We start from the raw sequence: 11162 nt of genomic DNA on the forward strand, positions 1-11162 counted from the left end.
ACCAACTTTCAAGTTTCGACCACAAACTCGCTGTCGTCGTCTCCTTCAAAACCTGTAGGATAATCTTATCACCAAGGCTCAATAAGATGGCGGTGTGGGCTTTCTCTATCATAGTCGTTTTCTCCTTCTCCTTTAACACAACATCCATGACTGCGTCTCCCTTCAATGCTTTTAACCAATCCTACTAAACCAGCAAGGCTTTCATCTTCAAGTTCCATTGATCGAAATCGTTCACTCTAATGAACTTTTCAATCTCATACTTTGTTGAAGCCATCTTCTCCAAGCTCACCGCCCCAATTTGTTCTAAAAATGATGTCAAAATAACAAAGTATAATCAGTTTATTTATCTACAAGAAGAACAGAATAAATTGGTTATAAACTGCTATTATTTACTTTCTCTCTAAAACACGATTACAATTGTTATAGAATAATAACTAACCTCTCTCACCGTAATTAGGATTTGCACTACGCAATGATGAGATACTAGTATGCTATTTATAAGAAAACTAGCACACTAAATTAATGGGATTTTTTACACAGGCTCATTATGAAGGATAGAAAAACACTTAGAAATGGGGGGTTTGAATAAGTGTAGCTTTAAAACTTGTAAGATAAAAACAATTTGCACAATGATTTTTATCCTGGTTCGTTGTTAACTAAACTACTCCAGTCCACCCCCTTGGAGTGATTTACCTCACCTGAGGATTTAATCCACTAATCACACAAGATTATAATGGTTTTCCACTTAGACAACTTCTAAGTCTTCTAGAGTATACTGATCACAACCTGATCACTCTAGGAACAAACTGCTTAGATACCCTCTAAGACTTTCTAGAGTATACTGATTAACAACTTGATCACTCTAGTTCTTACAACTTAATGTAAACAAAATTGTTTAAGAGTTACAATGCTTCTTATAAAGCTATTATCACAACTGTGATTTTCTCTTAAGTTTAAGCTTAATCTCACTAATATATTACAACAGCAATGTAGTGAGGTTGAAGATGAAGTTTGAGAGCTTTTTGAATTTGACAGCGTTTCTGTATACTTGCACAAGTGTTGTATTCAGAATTCGTAACCTTGCTTCTCATCAGAACTTCAATTTATAGGCGTTTGAGAAGATGACTGTTGGGAGCATTTAATGCTTTGCGTATTCCGTACAACATTGCATTTAATGTTTCACTCTTTTGTCAAATACCTCGAGCCTTGCTTTCGCTGTGTCTACTGACGTTGCCTTTAATAGCTATTAACGTTCCTTTTGTCAGTCAGCGTAGCCTGCCATCTTGTACTTGTTTATGATCTGATGTTTGTGTAAACAATGTTTGAATATCATCAGAGTCAAACAGCTTGGTGCAGAGCATCTTCTTGTATTCTGACCTTGAAGTGCTTCTTAGCGTGATACCATGAGAACTTCAGTGCTTCTGCTTTTGATCTCAAGTTCTTCTAATGCTTCCATAGACCATGTTCTGATTCTGCTTGACCATCTTCTGATGTCTTGCCAGACCATGTTCTGATGTTGCATGCTGAACCTTCTGAGTCAGTGCTTCTTGCGCTGATTTTGTGCATACTCTTTATATAATTCCTGAAATGGAAATTGCATAGGATTAGAGTACCACATTATCTCATACAAAATTCATATACATTGTTATCATCAAAACTAAGAATATTGATCAGAACAAATCTTGTTCTAACACATTACACAAGCTAACTAAAGTTCTAGTATATCAGACTTCAGATGTCCTATGACATATTGAGACATCTGATCTAAACAAAACACATATGCAAGGTATAAACATACATACACAATACTGAAAAGTAAATAACACACCAGAATTGTTAACCTAGTTCGATGTACAATAACACATACTCTTGAGGCTACCAATCCAGAAGAAAATCCACTATTAGTAGTATCAATTAGAAGTAATATGCAAACAACCTCTGGTTCCCACGTAAGCAACCTTCGGTTTACCGCCTTCTCACTTAATCCCTACCCAATGCAACTTCTACCTATAAACCTGCTTGATATGAGAAACCCCTCTCACTTCCAATCACCATAACAAAAACAATCCCAATTACTAATATTGACGGCTCTATACCTCAATCTTCAATTACAAGAAACACTAGATTAAGATCCTCTTAATCAAGAATACTTGATCTTGCTTAAAAGCTTCAATCAAGAACAATACTTACTCTATACCTCATATCAACATGATATTCGAGAGGCTCACACATACCAACTCTCCTACAGAGTTACTTACAGACTCATCCCTAATAATATGAAACTTTACATTTTCGGATGGTTTTTTCCTAGGTAACAATGCTTCTATTTATAACCTTTTTTCAAGTGGATTTGGGCTTCAAATCACAGCATATTAGCTGCTACAAATCAGCAGAAGATTTTGCACAAAAACCGGTCTTCAATCAAATCTTCCTAAATTATCTCCACAATTATAAAGTGAATATTCTTCTTGATTTTAATTTGAATCTTCCAGACCTAACAATCAGTGCCACATAGGACTGCCTAATAATCTCAGAATATTTTGCATCTGTTGAATTCTGAACCGATCCAACAGCCTAGTTCATAACAGTCACGATGTCGTATGACCATGCATAGGACATCTTGTCCGACATGTTTCTCCAGCTGATGAAACATTTCATCTCAACATGTTTCTTCATAACATAGGACTTCTTGATCAACCTGTTCTTCTTAGCAAGGTAATACATCCTATTTAACATATTGCAGCTATATTTGTTTTACTAAAATTAATGTCAATCAACAAAATAGAGAACTAACACTAACCTAGAGAACAAGCTAACTTAAACAATTAGGCATAACAAACATGACCAATTCGACATGCTAACAGTCCTAGAATACTTCGACTACAACATGAGAACAGACTTCGACGACATGCTATGTGTTAGAACAAGATTTGTTCTGATCAATTATCTTAGTTTTGATGATAACAATAATATGAATTTTGCTTAAGATAATATGGTACTCTAATCCAATGCAATTTCCTTTTCAGGAAATATATAAAGAGTATGCATAATTCAGCGCTCAGAAGCTTTGTCTCAAAGGGTTCAGCATGCAACATCAGAACATGGTCTGGCAAGACATTAGAAGATGGTCGAAGCAGAATCAGAACATGGGTCTATGGAAGCATCAGAAGAACAAGAGAACAGAAGCACTGAAGTACTGATGGTATCACGCTCAGAAGCACTTCAAGGTCAGAAGATCAGAAGATGCTTTGCACCAAGCTGTTTGACACTGATGATATTCAAACGTTGTATTCACAAACATCAGATCAGAAGAAAGTACAAGTGGCAAGCTACGCTGACTGACAAAAGGAACGTTAAAAGCTATTCTAGGCTACGTCAGTAGACACAGCGTGAACAAGGCTCGAGGTAGTTGACAAAAGCGTATAACATTAAATGCGATGCTGTACGGAACACGCAAAGCATTAAATGCATTCAACGGTCATCTTCTCCAACGCCTATAAATATGAAGTTCTGATGAGAAGCAAGGTTAACGATCCTGAACAATACAATTCAAATTAACTTGCTGAAACTCTGTTCAAATCCAAAGCTCAGAATCTTCATCTTCATCAAAGCTCACTACATTGCTGTTGTAATATATTAGTGAGATTAAGCTTAAACGATTAAGAGAAATATCACAGTTGTGATTATCGCTTTCAAGAAGCATTTGTAATACTCTTAGAATTGATTACATTAAGTTGTAAGGAACTAGAGTGATCGTGTGGATCAGAATACTCTAGGAAGTCTTAGAGGTTATCTAAGCAGGTTGTAACTAGAGTGATCGTGTGGATCAGTAGACTCTAGAAAAGTCTTAGAGGGTATCTAAGCAGTTGTTCCTGGAGTGATCAGTGTGTGATCAGAAGACTCTGGAAGACTTAGTTGCTGACTAAGTGGAAAACCATTGTAATCCGTGCGATTAGTGGATTAAATCCTCAGTTGAGGTAAATCATCTCTGCGGGGGTGGACTGGAGTAGTTTAGTTAACAACGAACCAGGATAAAAATAACTGTGCAATTTATTTTTATCTGTCAAGTTTTTAAAGCTACACATATTCAAACCCCCCCTTTCTAAGTGTTTTTCTATCCTTCAATTGGCATCAGAGCGCCGGTTCTAAGGTGCAAGCACTTAACCGTGTTTAGAAAAGATTCAGGAAGAGAAAAACGCTTCAGTAAAAGATGGTTGATGAAAGTGAAAAGTCTACACCTGCATCTACATCTGGCTCTGCTGAGCAATACAACGGTAACAATGGTTATACTAGACCGCCGGTATTTGATGGTGAAAACTTTGAATACTGGAAAGATAAACTGGAAAGTTACTTTCTTGGTCTAGATGGTGATCTATGGGATCTTCTGATGGATGGTTACAAACATCCAGTAAATGCCAGAGGCGTAAAGCTGACAAGGCAAGAAATGAATGATGATCAGAAAAAGCTTTTCAGGAATCATCATAAATGCAGAACTGTTTTGCTGAATGCTATCTCTCATGCTGAGTATGAGAAGATATCTAACAGGGAAACGGCCTATGACATATATGAGTCCTTGAAAATGACTCATGAAGGAAATGCTCAAGTCAAGGAGACTAAAGCTCTAGCTTTAATCCAGAAGTATGAAGCCTTCAAGATGGAGGATGATGAAGACATTGAAAAGATGTTTTCAAGATTTCAAACTCTTACTGCTGGATTGAGAGTTCTTGACAAGGGATACACCAAGGCTGATCACGTAAAGAAGATCATCAGAAGCTTACCCAGAAGATGGGGTCCTATGGTGACTGCATTCAAGATTGCAAAGAATCTGAATGAAGTTTCTCTGGAAGAGCTTATCAGTGCCTTGAGAAGTCATGAAATAGAGCTGGACGCAAATGAGCCTCAAAAGAAAGGTAAGTCTATTGCATTAAAATCCAATATCAAGAAATGCACTAACGCTTTTCAGGCTAGAGAAGAAGATCCTGAAGAATCAGAATCTGAAGAAGAAGATGAACTGTCCTTGATCTCCAGAAGGCTAAATCAACTCTGGAAGACCAAGCAAAGGAAGTTCAGAGGCTTCAGAAGTTCAAAGAAATTTGAACGTGGAGAATCTTCTGATGACAGAAGATTTGACAAGAAGAAGGTCATGTGCTATGAATGCAATGAGCCTGGACACTTCAAGAATGAATGTCCAAATCTTCAGAAGGAAAATCCCAAGAAGAAGTTTCATAAGAAGAAAGGTCTTATGGCAACCTGGGATGAGTCAGAAGATGATTCAGACTCTGAAGATGAGCAGGCTAACTGTGCGCTGATGGCGACAGAAGATGACGGATCAGAATCTACATCAGAATCAGATTTTGAAGAGGTATTTTCTGAACTTACTAGAGATGAGTTAGTTTCCGGTCTAACTGAACTTCTGGAACTCAAGTCTCAGATCAGTCTCAAATACAAAAAGCTGAAAAAGCTATTTGAATTTGAAACAAAGAAGCTTGAGATGGAGAATTCTGAATTAAAAGAAAAACTTTTAAAATTATCCAATAATGTTGGATCTCCTTCTGATTCAGAAAAATCCACTCCTAGTCTAAACCATATTCTGAAAGAATATGATTTAAGTTTCAGGAAGTTCTTATCTAGAAGTATTGGCAGAAGTCAGCTAGCTTCTATGATATATGCTGTGTCTGGAAACAAAAGAGTTGGCATTGGTTTTGAGGGTGAAACCCCATACAAACTTGAACCTGTTGATGAAATGAAATTCACATACAAGCCATTGTATGATCAGTTCAAGTATGGCCACTCCCATGATATTAGGCACACTTCACATGCTCAAAGTTTTCACATAACACACACCAAAAAGCATGTGACACAACCTAGGAAATATCATGAAACTCACATTAAAAATTATAATGTTGTTCCTCCTATTGCTTACAATGTTAAACCCAAGTTCAATCAGAACTTGAGAAAATCTAACAAGAAAGGACCCAAAAAGATGTGGGTACCTAAGGATAAGATTATTCCTATTGCAGATATCCTTGACTGCAAAAAGGACAAAGCACAACATGTCATGGTACCTGGACTCTGGATGCTCACGACACATGACAGGAAGAAGGTCTATGTTCCAAGACCTGGTGCTTAAGTCTGGAGGAGAAGTCAAGTTTGGAGGAGATCAGAAGGGCAAGATAATTGGCTCTGGAACTATAAAGTCTGGTAACTCTCCTTCCATTTCTAATGTACTTCTTGTAGAAGGATTAACACATAACCTCTTATCTATTAGTCAATTGAGTGACAATGGTTATGATATAATCTTTAATCAAGAGTCTTGCAAGGCTGTAAATCAGAAGGATGGCTCAATCCTATTTACAGGCAAGAGGAAGAACAACATTTATAAGACAGATCTGCAAGATCTTATGAGTCAGAAGGTGACTTGTCTTATGTCTGTTTCTGAAGAGCAGTGGGTCTGGCACAGAAGATTAGGTCATGCTAGTTTGAGAAAGATTTCTCAGATTAACAAACTAAATCTTGTCAGAGGACTCCCTAATCTGAAATTCAAATCAGATGCTCTTTGTGAAGCATGTCAGAAGGGCAAGTTCTCCAAACCTGCATTCAAGTCCAAGAATGTTGTTTCTACCTCAAGGCCATTAGAACTCTTGCACATTGATCTGTTTGGCCCAGTCAAAACAGCATCTGTCAGAGGGAAGAAATATGGATTAGTCATCGTGGATGATTATAGCCGCTGGACATGGGTAAAATTCTTGAAACACAAGGATGAGACTCATTCGGTGTTCTTTGATTTTTGCATTCAGATTCAATCTGAAAAAGAGTGTAAAATCATAAAGGTCAGAAGTGATCATGGTGGTGAATTTGAGAACAGATCCTTTGAAGAATTCTTCAAAGAAAATGGTATTGCCCATGATTTCTCTTGTCCTAGAACTCCACAGCAAAATGGGGTTGTAGAACGAAAGAATAGGACTCTGCAAGAAATGGCCAGAACCATGATCAATGAAACCAATATGGCTAAGCATTTCTGGGCAGAAGCAATAAACACTGCATGCTATATTCAGAATAGAATCTCTATCAGACCTATTCTTAATAAGACTCCTTATGAATTGTGGAAGAATAGAAAGCCCAACATTTCATATTTCCATCCTTTTGGATGTGTATGCTTTATTCTGAACACTAAAGATCATCTTGGTAAGTTTGATTCCAAAGCACAAAAGTGTTTCGTTCTTGGATATTCTGAACGCTCAAAAGGCTACAGAGTATACAATACTGAAACATTGATTGTAGAAGAATCAATCAATATCAGGTTTGATGATAAGCTTGGTTCTGAAAAACCAAAGCAGTTTGATAATTTTGCAGATTGTGATATTGATATATCAGAAGTTGTTGAGCCAAGAAGCAACGCATCAGAAGCAGAGCTTCTCAGAAGCAAAGAATCTGAAGATCAAGTATCAGCTTCTCTGGAGAATCTAAGCATATCTGAAGAACCATCTGTCAGAAGATCATCCAGACTCATCTCTGGTCATTCAGAAGATGTCATTCTTGGAAAGAAGGATGATCCAATCAGAACAAGAGCATTCCTTAAGAACAATGCAGACTGTCAATTAGGTCTTGTATCTTTGATCGAGCCAACTTCTGTTGATCATGCTCTAGAAGATCCAGACTGGATAATTGCTATGCAAGAAGAACTGAATCAGTTTACAAGGAATGATGTTTGGGATCTTGTTCCTAGACCAGATGGATTCAATATAATCGGTACAAAATGAGTCTTCAGAAACAAGCCCAGAATTAGAAGATGAGAAGTTCTTATATATGGGTATCTTCTGAAATGAAACCTTTTTCTTAAGAAGTTCTGATTAAAATCAATTAGAAATTGTGATTCAGTTACTACTAACGTTTCATTGTCTAAGTTGATTCAGAATCTCTTTAAAAGCAAAACAGCTGTAACTGGCTATCCAGATGGTAAACACGTGTTCACTACTCCTGGACAAGCGTGCGTGCAGTTGAGGGGACGTCTACTTAGGTAACTGTGCAAATCACGTCTTTTGTCTTTATTATCTCTCCTCATGTCACGTAACATTAAATGCTTTTCATCATTAACTCCCTTTCAGTTTTCTTTTTATATTCTTCAAACGTTTCTTTTCCCTCTTATATTTCTCTCACTTGGCATACAGTTTCTTTTTCGTTCTCTCTCTCTTTGCATTCATATCATAAACCCTAGCAGTTTCCAATATCTGAAAATCCATCATGAATCCATCGTCAAGCTCTGGGAATCAAGATAATGATCGGAAACAAAAGAGAAAGGCAACTGCTGAACCAGAGACCAAACCAAAAAGAGTAAGGATCACCTATGACCCTCTCAAAGTGTATCAACCCCTTGACGGTACCCCTCAATCACCTCCCTCTTCAAAGACCTCCACCACCTCTTCCTCCTCATTCATCCTCTCGGAACCACCTTCTTCACCATCTGATATCTCCTCCCCTTCAACCATTCCATCAGATATTTCTTCATCTCTCTCACACCCTTTTCCTACCAGAACACCTAATCCCTATAGTGTTGTTCTTCCCGACTCCAGGTTCACCGTCAACCCTCCAACCCCTACCACTCAATCATATCTGGAGCTTTTACATTCTGATGTAAATGGCTGGTTGGAGATTCTAGGTGCTGCTCACCTTAACCATCTGGATGAGTATGCTACAAACAACCTTTGGAATACCTTTCGTCAGGATTTTCTGGATAAGGCTACAGACACTCAGAGAAGGATTATGTATGAAGCTCCTGGTGTTCATGGTCTCCGGTTGGAAGTTGGTGAGAGCAGCCATCACCATCTCATCAGGAACAGAAGTGTTCTTGAAAGGAAGATACCAGCAGATGAGTTGGAAGAAGAAAATCTCTGCAGAGACATCGTGGTATGGAGACCATGGTTTCCTGTGCTGACTGGAGATTTTCAGTGGCTGTTCAACTGGTTCAGAATGAACCCTTCTGAAAAAGCACCTCACATGGTCTTTCCAGTAGTGGTTTATCCTGCTGAAGTTGCTGGTCCTACTCCTCCAACAAACCTAGCAACTATTCTTCAAGCGTTGGAAGATGGAACTTCTGAGCTGCCTGAACCAGAATATGCTAAGGCTACTTCTGAGTCAGACTCAGATGAGGAAATGGAAGATGCACAAGCTGAAGATCTCCCAGAAGATCACCCTGCTGAGATTGCTGTCCCTTTTGGCAGAAATTCAGGTGCCTCTTCTTCTGGTGAAACCTCAGCTCTGATGGAGACCTTGGAAACTCTTCATCAGAATCAAGCTATGCTGGCTTCTCGTTTGGACGCGCAAGAAGCAGCCAATGCTGAGTTTCGCTCCTTCATGGCAAGGCAAGCTACAAGCACTGACGGGATTCATGATGTTCTGGCGCGGATCTTGCGTAGGCTAGGATCTTAGTCTTTTGGTCTTTGTAGTTTTCTTTCCTTGTTGCATCTGTTTTTCCTGCATTCCTCTCCTGTAATCCTTCTTGTTGGTTATCAATGAAAACCTTCCTTGATTTACATTCCAGTGATTTTATTTGTCGTTTTATTCATCTGAATCTTTTGAAATTTTCTTTTTGATGTTATGACAAAAAGGGGGAGAAGATAAATGATAAATGATTTGATTAATCTATCAGTTGCTGGGTAAAGCTCCCACACATTCACTAACAAGAACTGCAAGTTCTATATGGTTTAAGTGTTTTGCAGGTATAAAGAAGTGAAGAGAATCTTCAAAGCAAACACAAGAAGAAAAACCATGGAAACTGAAGCAAGCTGAGTGCTATCAAGCTTCAGAAATCAGAAGCAAGAAAGAAGAATGAATCAGAAGCACTGATAATAGAATTTAATCCATATTTGTCTATTTGATCTGACAAAATTCTATTTGCTCTGATACATTATTTTTAGCCTATATGGCTCTGATACATATAATGTGTTCTAATATACATTTTATGTTCTGACTCGTTCATGCTGACTTTTGTCGTTTAGTTTTTTGTTCTGTAACATTTCAGGATGTAGAGATGCTCAGATGATGCTCTGGTACATTCAACAATGTTCTGATACAAATCTAGCATGAAGTGATGTTGGTAGAAATTCAAAGCTCTGAAGCTATCCGAGGGAAGCAGAAATCAGAAGCTGTGAATGTTCTAAAGATCCAGAAAACTCAAGTTCTGAAGCTGTCCTAAATGGAAGCAGAAATCAGAAGCTGTGAATGTTCAGAAGATCAAAGAAATTCAAGTTCTGAAGCTGTCCTAGATGGAAGCAGAAGTCAGAAGCTGTGAATGTTCAGAAGATCAAAGAAATTCAAGTTCTGAAGCTGTCCTAGATGGAAGCAGGAATCAGAAGCTGTGAGTGTTCTAGGGATCTAAAGAAATTCTAGTTCTGAAGCTGTCCTATGGAAGCAGAAGTCAGAAGCTAGGTAACAATGCTTCTATTTATAACCTTTTTTCAAGTGGATTTGGGCTTCAAATCACAGCATATTAGCTGCTACAAATCAGCAGAAGATTTTGCACAAAAACCGGTCTTCAATCAAATCTTCCTAAATTATCTCCACAATTATAAAGTGAATATTCTTCTTGATTTTAATTTGAATCTTCCAGACCTAACAATCAGTGCCACATAGGACTGCCTAATAATCTCAGAATATTTTGCATCTGTTGAATTCTGAACCGATCCAACAGCCTAGTTCATAACAGTCACGATGTCGTATGACCATGCATAGGACATCTTGTCCGACATGTTTCTCCAGCTGATGAAACATTTCATCTCAACATGTTTCTTCATAACATAGGACTTCTTGATCAACCTGTTCTTCTTAGCAAGGTAATACATCCTATTTAACATATTGCAGCTATATTTGTTTTACTAAAATTAATGTCAATCAACAAAATAGAGAACTAACACTAACCTAGAGAACAAGCTAACTTAAACAATTAGGCATAACAAACATGACCAATTCGACATGCTAACAGTCCTAGAATACTTCGACTACAACATGAGAACAGACTTCGACGACATGCTATGTGTTAGAACAAGATTTGTTCTGATCAATTATCTTAGTTTTGATGATAACAATAATATGAATTTTGCTTAAGATAATATGGTACTCTAATCCAATGCAATTTCCTTTTCAGGAAATATATAAAGAGTATGCAT

This window comes from Vicia villosa, linkage group LG1, assembly GCF_029867415.1.
Source record: "Vicia villosa cultivar HV-30 ecotype Madison, WI linkage group LG1, Vvil1.0, whole genome shotgun sequence".
NCBI classification, from domain to species: Eukaryota; Viridiplantae; Streptophyta; class Magnoliopsida; order Fabales; family Fabaceae; genus Vicia; species Vicia villosa.